The 11479-nt window shown below is 39.6% G+C and overlaps 1 protein-coding gene across 3 annotated transcripts in view; it reads left to right on the top strand.

The window, feature by feature from the left end:
- Nucleotides 1–11479, top strand: part of WASF3 (WAS protein family member 3) — a 91658-nt gene that overhangs the window by 1572 nt on the left and 78607 nt on the right. Inside the window, exon 2 of one of the 3 annotated variants that reach the window (XM_015564961.1) lies at nucleotides 5684–5789. The exons of the other annotated variants lie outside the window; for them this stretch is intronic. The gene's annotated coding sequence lies outside the window, so the exon portion shown is untranslated. The remainder of the gene's footprint in view (nucleotides 1–5683; nucleotides 5790–11479) is intronic. 3 annotated transcript variants of the gene reach the window in all.

The raw sequence follows: 11479 nt of genomic DNA, 5'->3' as shown, positions 1-11479 counted from the left end.
CACCCCCCCCCCCCCCCGCCACTCACCTCAGTTTGCCGTGGTTCCTGTTCGCCATGCTGTGATCAGAGCCTGCAGGCTGGGGGAGGGACGAAGAGGTGGTCAGTGCACCTCCTGGTGACTGGTCTAGTGGTCATTCCAGTTGTAGACACTTAGCATATTAGGCTTTTATTATATAGGATATGCATTACCTAGGGCACAGACAATAGGTTGGTGAAGGCCTGGGGGTAAGATAGGAAGGGGGGTTGGAGGGGGTCAGTGGGGGAAAAAAGAGGACTTCTGTAATACTCTCAATAATAAAGATAAATTAAAAAAAAAAAGAAAGTAGAAGACAGCCATGGCCCATGTGGCTCAGTTGGTAAAGCATCATTCCATGTTCGATGCACTGAGAGGTTGCCAGTTTGATTCTAAGTCAGGACACATGCCTGTGTTTTGGGTTTGACCCTGAGTAGGGGGCATGTGGGAGGCAGCTAATCAATGTTTCTCACATTGATATCTCTCTCCTTTCCTTCCTCTCTTTCTAAAAATCAATAACATATTTAAAAAAAAGAAATTGGAAGGCATTCAAACAGACAAAGGGATACTCAACAGACAAAGGATATATTATATTTTTAATATAAAGAAAAAGACTATCTGAAACAACATCAAGATATCCTCTTAATCCTAGGAGGGCAAACAAAATTATTTGTTAAATTCATTATAACTATTATTTGGCTTTGGATGAGTTTAGATTGTTTTGTTTCCTTGCTGTCTTTATCTTAGAATGCATTGGCATGTTTTATCTATAATAATAAAAGTGTAATATGCTACTTAGACGAGGAGGCTGATGCAGAGGTGCCAGAGGCCCTGGTCCCTGCATTGGTGGGGGCCCAGGCAGTTGCTGTGGCAGCAGGGACCAAGCCCCTTGCCTGAATTTCATGCATTGGGCCTCTAGTATAATAATACTAGAGACCTGTGCACGGATTCGTGCACTATGAAAGGCAATTAATTAGAAGAAATATTTTAGAGGCTGGGGAAGGACCGCTGGAGGCCTTCAGGGTATGTCCAGCCCGTTTTGCCCAGTCCCAATTGGGGCCATCTTGCCCAGCACCCATCAGAGCCAATTGGGGCTGGCTGGCTGGAGAGGGATCACTGGAGTGCTCCAGAGCATGTCTGTCCGGTCTCGCCCAATCGGCCAGACCCCAGCAGCAAGCTAACCTAACAGTTGGAGCTTCTGCGCTCTGGTGGTCAGTGCATGCCATAGTGACTGGTTGAGAAGTCAACTGAACAGTTGACTGATCAGTTGGACACTTAGCATATTAGGCTTTTATATAATAACTAGAAGCCTGATGCATGGTATTTGTGCAAGGGGCTTGGCCCCCGCTGCTGTGACAGCTGCCTTTTCCCCCACTGCCGCAGTGGCCACCTCTGCCTTGGCCCTTGTGACTTTGCCCAGAAGGTCATCCAGAAGGATGTCTGGTTTAATTGGCATATTATGCTTTTATTATTATAGATACTAGAAGCCCAGTGCACAAAATTCATGCATGGGTAGGGTCCTGAGGGCTGGCTGGCGATCAGGACTGATCAAGGCCTTCCTTTGTTCCGTGCTGCCCCCTGGTGGTCAGCACATGTCATAGCAAGTGATCAAACTTCCAGTCTCTTGGTGGAACTGCCATGGGGACACTTTGCATATTAGCCTTTTATATAGCTAGCTAGCTGGCTAGCTAGCTAGCTAGATAAGTCATATATTATGCTTATTGGTTTCTGCTAAATAATTTTCAAATACTTTCTTATTTTTATGATGGTTAGCAGTATAGAATTGAGGAAATCTCAAGTACTGGTTCCAATTGCCTGGGATAGTTATTTGACAAGACAGTGTCTCTAGATGGTTTTACTAGAATAATTTCTAGGTCTCTTGACATAGAACAGTTTTTCAGCATAAGTAGAATGCTTACAAATTTATACAAATATATAATTTAATACTTGTGTGCATTCCTACTTTAATTACATATTAGTGGTTTTATCAATTAGTGCTGTATGTTTGGTAGGGCAGAGTAGCATAGTAGAGGAAATGTAAGTTTAGCCATTAATAGAAAATTTTATGTTCAAATACTAAAAAATATAGTCTTAAGTTTTTGAGCAAAACCCACTTAAATCCTTGATTCTCATTCCCATCATTTGTAAAAGGATAATAATCTTTATTTATCGTTTTATTGAGAAATAATTGATATACATCACTATATAAGTTTAAGGTGTACAGCATGATGGTGTAATGTACATATATTGTGAAATGATTATCATAATATGCTGGGGTCCAACCCTAGCAGGTCCAGGGGTCCCCAAAGGTGTGGACGGAGTCGGCGAAGAAGGAATGACAAAGAGACAGCGTTCAGTTGATCAGCAGCCTAGCCAGGATCTCTAGCCAAGTTCTGGTCCGGATCTCCAGCCAAGTTCTGTGTCCATGTTCTCTTGCTAGGTTCTCCAGCCAGGTTCTCCAGGTTCTCCAGCCAGGTTCTGTAGGCCTGGCACTTAGTTAAGGGGTTTTATTCCCTCCCTAACTTCAGGGGAAAATCCCTACCTGGGGAAATAACCTTTCTCAGAGAGGTGACCTTAGTTAAAACACACAGCGCCAAGAAGGTGAGCAAACATATTAAGAACAGTATGCCATATACACCAGGTCCCTTGAAACATATGCTGTGCAGATGTTTCTTCCCTGCAGCGACTGTGTCAAGCAGCAAGGATGGACCAGCTCCCGGCAATAATAGATTCAGCTAATATTGATCTTCTCATATAGATATAATAAAAATAAAAAGAAGAAAAAAGGAAAAAAAATTCTCCTTTTGACGTGAGCTCATAGGATTTACTCTCTTAAAACTTTCCTACAAATCATACAGCAGTGTTAGCTATAGTCATGTTGTACATTACATCCCATACTTACTTATTTTATAAATGGAAGTTTGTGCCTTTTGGAGGATCAAGTCTTGATGAACTGCTGAAGGTTTTAAAAAGTAATATTCAGAGTATCAAACAGACAAAGGATACTCAAATGATGCTGCTGATACAGGATTTTTATTGGAGAAACATTAAAAGATTGGCATCTGCTCTGGCTGGGTTGCTCTGTTAGTTGGAACATTGTCCCATACACCAAAAGGTTGCAGGTTCAATTCCCAGTCAGGGCACATACCTAGGTTGGGACATGTATTGGAGGCAACCAATCGATGTTTTCTCTCTCTCTCTTTCTCTCCCCCACCCCCTTTTCTCTTTTCCCTCATTCCTCTCTTTAAAACCAATAAGCATATCCTCAGGTGAGGGTTAAAAAGGAAAAAAAAATGGCATCTGAGCCCTAGCTGGTTTGGCTCAGTGGATAGAGCATCAGCCTGAGGACTGAAGGGTCCCAGGTTCCATTCCGGTCAAGGGCATATGCCTGGGTTTCGGGCTCGATCCCCAGTAGGGGGTGTGCAGGAGGCAGCCAATCAATCATTATCTCTCATCATTGATGTTTCTATCTCTCTCTCCTTTAAAAAATAATAATAATAAATGGCATTAGAGAAAACTGGTTTTGAATTGGATGGGAGGAATTATTCCAAATGCATTTTAAACAGAAATAACACAAAAAGTCCTAAAATTTGTAGGGAACCACAGAAGTCTCCAAATAGCCAAAGCACTCTTGAAAAAACACATACCAAAGAACTATATTACAAAACCATAGTAATCGAAACAGTATGGCATTGGCATAAAAATAGACACAGATCAATGGAACAGAATAGAGAGCCAAGAAATAAACCCATACTTTACGGTCAATTAATTTACAACAAAAGAGCCAAGAACACACAGTGGGGGAAAGGATAGTATCTGCAATAAATGGTGTTGGGACAACTGGACAGCCTCATGCAAAACAGTGAAACTAGACTACTATCTTACACCATACACAAAAATTAATACAAAAGGATTAAAGACCTGAACCATAAAACTAGAAGGAAACATAGGTGGTAAGCTTCTTGACATCAGTCTTGGAGATAAAATTTGGGTCTGACTCCAAAGCAAAGGCAATAAAAGCAAAAATAAACAATGAGACTACATCAGATTGAAAGTTTTTGCACAGCAAAGGAAACCATCAACAAAATGAAAAGGCTACCTACTCAATGGGAGAAAATATTTTCAAATCGTATATCTGATAAGGGGTTAATGTAAAAAAATATAAAGAACTCATACAAATCAATAGCAAAAAAAACCCCAAACATTCTTTCTAAAAAATGGGGTAGAGGATCTGAGTAGACATTGTTTCCAAAGAAGACATATAGACAGATGGTCAACAGGTACATGAGGATGCTCAATATCACTAATCATCAGGGCAATGCAAGTCAAAACCATAATGAGGTATCAGCTCATACCTATTTAAATGGCTGCTGTCAAAAAGATATAAATTAACAAGTGTTGGTGAGGATGTGGAGAAAAGGGAACCTTGTGCACTCTTGGTGGGAGTGTAAAACAATGCAGCCACTATGGCAAACAATATGGAGGTTCCTCAAAAAATTAAAAATAGCACTACTGTATGATCCAGTAATTCAACTTCTGGATATTTTTCTGAAGAAAATGAAAACACAAATTTGAAAAGATATTTGCACTCTCATGTTCATTGCAATGTTATTTTCAATACCCAAGATATGAAAACAACCTAACTGCTCATCATCGATGGAGGAGTGAATAAAGAAGATGTGGTATATATACAATGGAATATTATTTAGCCATAAAAAAGAAGGAAATCTTGCCCTTTGGGGCAACATGGATGGACTTGAGGGCATTATGCTAAGTGATAATGTAAGTAAGTCAGAAAAAGACAAGTAAGGATTTCATTTAAAAGTGCAATTTAAAAACAATAATAGCAACAATGACAAAAACTAAGTTCATAGATACAAAGAATAGATTAGTGGTTGCCAGAGGTGGGAGAAATAGGTGAAGGCAGTCAGAATGTACAAATTTCAGTTATAATTAAGTCTGGGGGATGTAATTTACAGCATGGTGACTATAGTTACTAATACTGTATTGCGTTTTTGAAAGTTGTTGAGAGTAGAACTTAAAATCCTCATCACAAGAAAAAACTTTTTTATAACCATATATGGTGATGGATGTTGTCTAGACTTACTGTGATTATCATTTTACGATACAGTTAACCCTTAAACAATATGGGTTTGAACTGTGCAGGTCCACTTACATGTAGAAACACACACATGTTCAAGGGGCAAATGTATTTTCCATCCACAGTTGGGAATCTGGTATGCAGAGGGCCAACTTAAGTTAACTGTGGGGTTTTGACTATGGGGTGTGTAGTTGGTGCCCCTACTCCTGTATTGTTCAAGGATCAACTCTATATACCGATATTGAATTATGTTGTATACCTTGAGACTAATATGTCAGTTATACCTAAAAAACAAACAAACCCCAAAGACTTTGATATCTGAATGAACTGGTTTTGAATTTAAGTGTTTACACTTACTAATCATGTCATTTTAGATGAGTTACTTTTTGAGCCCTAATTTCTTTATCTGTTAAGTGGTGGCAGTGCCAACATGTAAAAAGTTGTAGGTGGATGTAAATGACGTAATATATAGAAAATGCTTATGTGTATAAAATGTTCTCATTTGTCATCTTTACCTGGTATACCAATATTAGCTTTATGATTTTGTTTCTTTGGTAATTTTCTATGAAGTTACCTAGTACCCTGACTGATCCTCTTTGATGGTGATCGTGTTTTATTGTGGGAATATGTTCAGAAGAATGGAACTCATAGGATGCCAGACTTGATTCGAGGTCGGGTACATAAGTTACAAATTTGAGATATTTCACTATCTTGTATTACTCTTCCTGCTCTCATGGCTCAAACAATTGGGAATTGTTAACTAAAATAGCCATTTAATTTATCTTAACTTCCAAGAACACATTTTCTAGTTGTCAGAAGTATTGCCATCAGGATGCTTTTTTGTTTATAAAAACACAGAAACTCAAGCTTAGTAGCATGTATGTTAGAGAACAGTTGGCAGATCCCACAGCTTTACTGCTGTTTTGACTTGATCTTATTTTGTTTTGTTCATTCATATGAAATTGACAAAATTTGCCTATTTTTGACCAATAAAAGTGGTAATTTCACATGGTTTGACTTGCTATTTTAGGATATGGTAACGGTGGTTTCTTTACACACTGAACCAGTCATTTAATTTTGTATCTTATGCTTTGTTTAATTTAGAAACAAGTTTATTTTTTACACATTTTGGATTTTCCTTGTTAATTTGTTTGGTGAATGCCATTCTCAAATAATTGATAAAGCCTGGCAGGGTGTGGCTCAGTGGTTGAGCATTGACCTGTGAACCTGAAGTTGACCTGTGAACCAGAAGTTGCGGTTGATTCCTGGTCAGGGCACATGCCCAGGTTGTGGGCTTGCTTGATCCCTGGTGGGAGGTGTGCAGGAGATGGCTGGTCAGTGATTCTCTCTCATCATTGATGTTTCTATCTCTCTCTCACTCTCCCATGCTTTCTGAAATCAATAAAAATGTTTAAAAAAGTAAAATAAAAAATAATTGATGCAAAAGAATAAGATAGAAAAAATATGTCCTATATCTTTCTTAACAAAAAGAAAAGATGCTAGCTAGTTTTTTTTAAAGATTGTAATTTATGGGTAACGAGGTAATTAGAAACAAAAACTGGAGCTTTTAGAGAATGAAACCTTGATATCATAGGTCATAACAGGTATATTCTGAGTACCTAAAAATTCTTTTTGAATTTCTAAAATTCTTTGAGATCAGTGTTGTTTAGAAAGTCATTGCTCCTTAGTAAGTGTTAAAATACTACTGATGTATTTTATATTAAAAAATACGCAGTTGGCTTAATTTTAAGATTATGTTTGTAAAATGTAAGTCATGTTTATTGTACTGTGAATAAGGAGGTAACCTTTTTTGTTTTATTTAAAAGGGCAAAGATTTAATAAATTTTTAGTATAGATTACAAATTATAAGTAATAATATAGTAAACAGCTTATGAGCTTTTCATATTGATCACAGTGTGATTACTGGCTGACTGTAGTTTTGATAACTGGCTTCTTGATCTTATCTAATTAAAGTGAAAAGGGAGGTAGTGAAATTTTTTATCAAGTAAATATTTATTTTTTCATAGGAATGGTGTCTAGTGTTTGTGTTCCACTTTATGGCTTTCAAGTATATCATCACAGTATATCTGTAGGCAGACAGATATTCTTGTCTATGTATTTTAAATAAGGACTTGGGTGTAGTGGGATTAAATGACCTCCCCAGGGCCAGCTCTTGAAGAACTTGGGGCTTCTGCTTGTTGCTCCATCCACTTCCCTAGGGGATTGTTTGGCTGCTGTGCCAGAGTGCCAGGCCCCTTGAAGAAGAGCTGTCTGTGTTCAGACTGTTTGAAGTGGTACCCTCTCTGATAGGTTGGTAGGGACAAATTCCCTTCAGATAAGGGAATTTTGTAGGAGGAAAACCTTTTTAACCCCTTCCCCGGCAGAAACGTGTATACACGTTTTCACAAAATGTTCTTTTTTCAGTCGTCGACGAGTATACTCGTCTAAAAACTTTACCTTCAAAAACCAGCTACATACGTACCATTCTAAATAATTTCATCTAGAAACTTTCTGAGGAAATACTATTCTTAACCACAAAAATGGGAAGAAAAAATAATTACAAACTGTTTTCATAACCAGCATCAAAAATACTATATAGAACCAAAATAAAAAAATTAGTCTGAAAAAGAAACGTTTTTAACAAAAAAATTATTGGGGAAGGGGTTAAGGAATTGAGTTAGCATTTCTGCTTGCTGTTTTTATAATGCCATTAACTGTGCCTTCTGTAAATATTCTTTTGGAACTGTGCCTGTGTAGTTCCTAAGTTTATTTTTTATATCTATTTCTTCTGTTGTGATATTTAGTGGTTAACAATTATTTCTTACTTGACCATCATGTTAGAATCTAAACATTAAATGAATGTTCAGTGATCTCTTGATTTATCTTTTGCTCTTTTACCCACCTCCATTGATCTACTTTTAGACAGCATTACTGAGGCATAATTGATATACAATAAATTCTCACTATTTAAAAATATACAGTGTAAGTTCTGACATATGCATATACCCATGAGACCATAGCCACAAAGAAAATAGTGACATACCATTACCCACAAGTTTCCTTATGGCCCTTTGTCATTCCCCTCCACCCCACCCCCTTGTCTCTCCCCCACCTGCAGGCAGCCATTGATCTCCTTCTGTCACTGCAGATTACTTTGCATCTCCCAGAATGTTACTGTGAAAGAGAAACACTCCTTCGTGTGTCTCCTGTACTCTCAATACTTCAATACTGCCTCGCTCCTGGGTGGGATTTCTATACAACAAGCAATTTGGCAACACCAGCTGGGTGTCCTAGTTCTGATATCTTTCTACCTGGAGATAGCATCAGATTTCACAGGTGGGGTTCTGTCCCACGAGACTCACCTCTGCTCCACTCAGTTTTAATTGAGAGGTGCCCATGACACCCTACAATGAATGGTTTGGTTGGTTAGCTTGTATGGCTCACAGAACTCGGGAAACCAGTTTACTTACTAGATTGCTGCTTTATTACAAAGGACGTTAAAGGATACAAATGAACAGCCAGATGAGGAGCACATAGGACGAAGGATGGCAGGGTCCCTAACACAGAGCTGCTGGCCTCGTGGAGTTTCGGGTGCATCACTCTTCTGGTACAAGGATGTGTTCTGGTTCACCACCTGGAAGCTCTCAGCATCAATCCTTTTTTATTTTTATTGAGGCTTAATTACATAGGCCTGATTGAGTAAATCATTGACCATTGGTGTTAAACTCAATCTCCAGTGCTTCTCCCCGCCCCTCAGTTGGGGGTGGGTGTGACTGAATGGCCCAACCCTCTAATCAAATGGCCGGTTCCCCTGGCACAGCCCCCATACTTAGGGTCCTTCCAAAAGTCACCTCATTAATATACTTAGGTGAGGTAGAAAGGGGATTGTTACACATATAAAAATTATGACTCTTTTTTTTTCTTTTTTTTCCGGAGCCCCACAGCGAGTGGGCTGCCCACCTCCCCTGCGCGCTCTGGTCGGGCCCACCCTGGGTGAAGAGCGCACACGGCTCCTAAAAATTATGACTCTTAATCACGATTCCAGGTTTAGAATAAGAAATTCCAAGGGTTTTAGGAGCTCTTTGTCAAAAACGGGAATAAAGACCAAGTATATATTTCTTATTATAAATTACAATATTGTAGTAATATAAATGGAATCATACAGCTTATACATTTTTATTTAAACCTGGCTTTCATTCAGCATAATTAATCTTGAAATTCATCCATGTTGTTGCAGGTATAAATCATTCCATGAATATACAGTTGATTTATCCATTCACCTGTTGATGGATTTTGGTGTTATTTTGGCTTTTACAAATAAAGCTGTGTGAACATTCATGTATAAATGCTTTTATTTGGGCAAATGCTTTTAGTTATTTTGCATAAATACCTAGAGGTAGAATGGCTGGATCGACTGGGTAAGTGTATGTTTAATTTTTTAAGAAACTGCCAAATTGTTTTCCAAAGTGATTGGTATAGTTTACCGTATATTCTCTTCAGCTGGCTATGGGAGTTCTGGGTTCTCCAGATACTTAACTAACACTTGGTATGGTCAGTCTTTTCAAGCTTAGCTATTCTTTTAGGTGTGTAGTGGTATCTCATGGTTTTGGTTTGCATCTCCTTAATGACTAATTGTGTTGAACATCTATGAGGTGCTTATTTGCCATCTGTATTCTTTCTTGAAGTATCTATTCAAGTCTTTTGTTCCTATTTTTAATTGGATGGTTTGTTTTTGTATTGAGTTTTATTTTCAAATTTTTAAAATTTCAGTTATGTTGACATTCAGTATGATATTTCAGGAGTTCAGCATAGTGGTTAGATATTTATATAACTCACGAAGTGTTCCCGCAATAGGTCTAGTAACCACCTGACAGCTTACAATATTATGGACTACACTCCTTATGCTGCACTTTACATCCATGTGGCTATTTTGTAACTGCAAAATTGTACTTCTTAATTCCTGCACCCTTTTTTAATCCCCACCCCAGGATATGTTTTATTGATGAGAGAGAGAGAGAGAGAGAGACAGACAGACATTGATCCATTGCCTCCTGTATGCACCCTGACTGGGAATTGAACCCAAAACCTTTTTGGTGTACAGGATGATGTTGCAACCAACTGAGCCACCCGGCCAGGGTTCCTTTCACCCAGGTCCCAAACCCACTCCCATCTGGCAACCACCAGTTTGTTCTCTGAATCTATGAGTTTGCTTCTGTTTTATGTTGTATTTTTTTTAGATTCCATGTATAAGTGAAATCATATGGTATTAGTCTTTGTCTGTCTGATGTATTTCACTTAGCATGATACCCTCTAGGTCCATCCATGTTGTTGCAAATCCTAAGATTTAATTCTTTTTTATGGCCAAGTAATATTCCATTGTATATATGTACCACAATTTCTTTATATATTTGTCAGTCAATGGCCACCTAGGTTGCTTCCATATCTTGGTTATCCTATAAAATAAAAGCTTAATATGCAAATTGTTCGACTGGAAGTTTGACGGGGAGTTCAACCGCTCCCTATGACGTGCACTGATCACCAGGGGGCAGCACAGAACATGGTGGGCGTTGGCAACACAGCGTTGGCAGCAGGCTGCAGTGGAGGCACTGCCAGCCCCGATGGGCCCCAATGAGAGCGGGACTGTGGTGGAGCAGATGAATGGGCGGTACCAGGCCAAGGCGGGTGTGAATGGGGGCCTGATCGCCCTGCTGATCGCCCTGCAGACAGCAACCAGTGGCGGCAGTGGGTAGGTGGGGGGTGGGGCCGCCACCCAGCTCCCAGGCGCTGAAGGAGCCGAGCAGGGGGTCTTGGCCATGATCAATCGCCCTGCAGGCGGGATGATGGAGCAGGTGAGAGGTGGCGCCAGGCCACGGCGGGGTGCCAGGCTGGGCTGCAGGGCTGCGAGTCTGAGGGCGTGAGCTGGGTCCCAATTCCCACAGGCTACCCGAGGTACCCCACCCGTGCATGAATTCATGCACCGGGCCTCAAGTTGTATATAATGCTGCAATGAACATAAGGAGACATATGTTCGTTTAACTTTTAAAGGACCCTCCATACCCTTTTCCATAGTGGTTTCAACAATTTGCAATCTCATCAATAGTGCACAAGGTTTCATTTTCTCCACATCCTATCCAACACTTGTTCTTGTCAGTGTATTGATGATAACTATTCTGATGATCAGTAACATTGAGCATCCTATCTAATAATAGACAAACATGGTAATTAACCATACCTCCGCTACCCTTCCCATTGGCTAATCAGGGTGATAGGCAAATTAGCTGCCAACCAAGATGGCGGCCAGCAGCCAGGCAGCTGAAGCGAACATGAGGCTTGCTTGCTCCAGTGATGGAGGAAGCCAAGGTTCCC

The sequence above is a fragment of the Myotis davidii genome, unplaced genomic scaffold (assembly GCF_000327345.1).
Source record: "Myotis davidii unplaced genomic scaffold, ASM32734v1 scaffold152, whole genome shotgun sequence".
NCBI classification, from domain to species: domain Eukaryota; kingdom Metazoa; phylum Chordata; class Mammalia; order Chiroptera; family Vespertilionidae; genus Myotis; species Myotis davidii.
The sequence above is the reverse complement of the archived record's forward strand: the minus strand, read 5'-3'. Positions and strand labels throughout refer to the sequence as shown.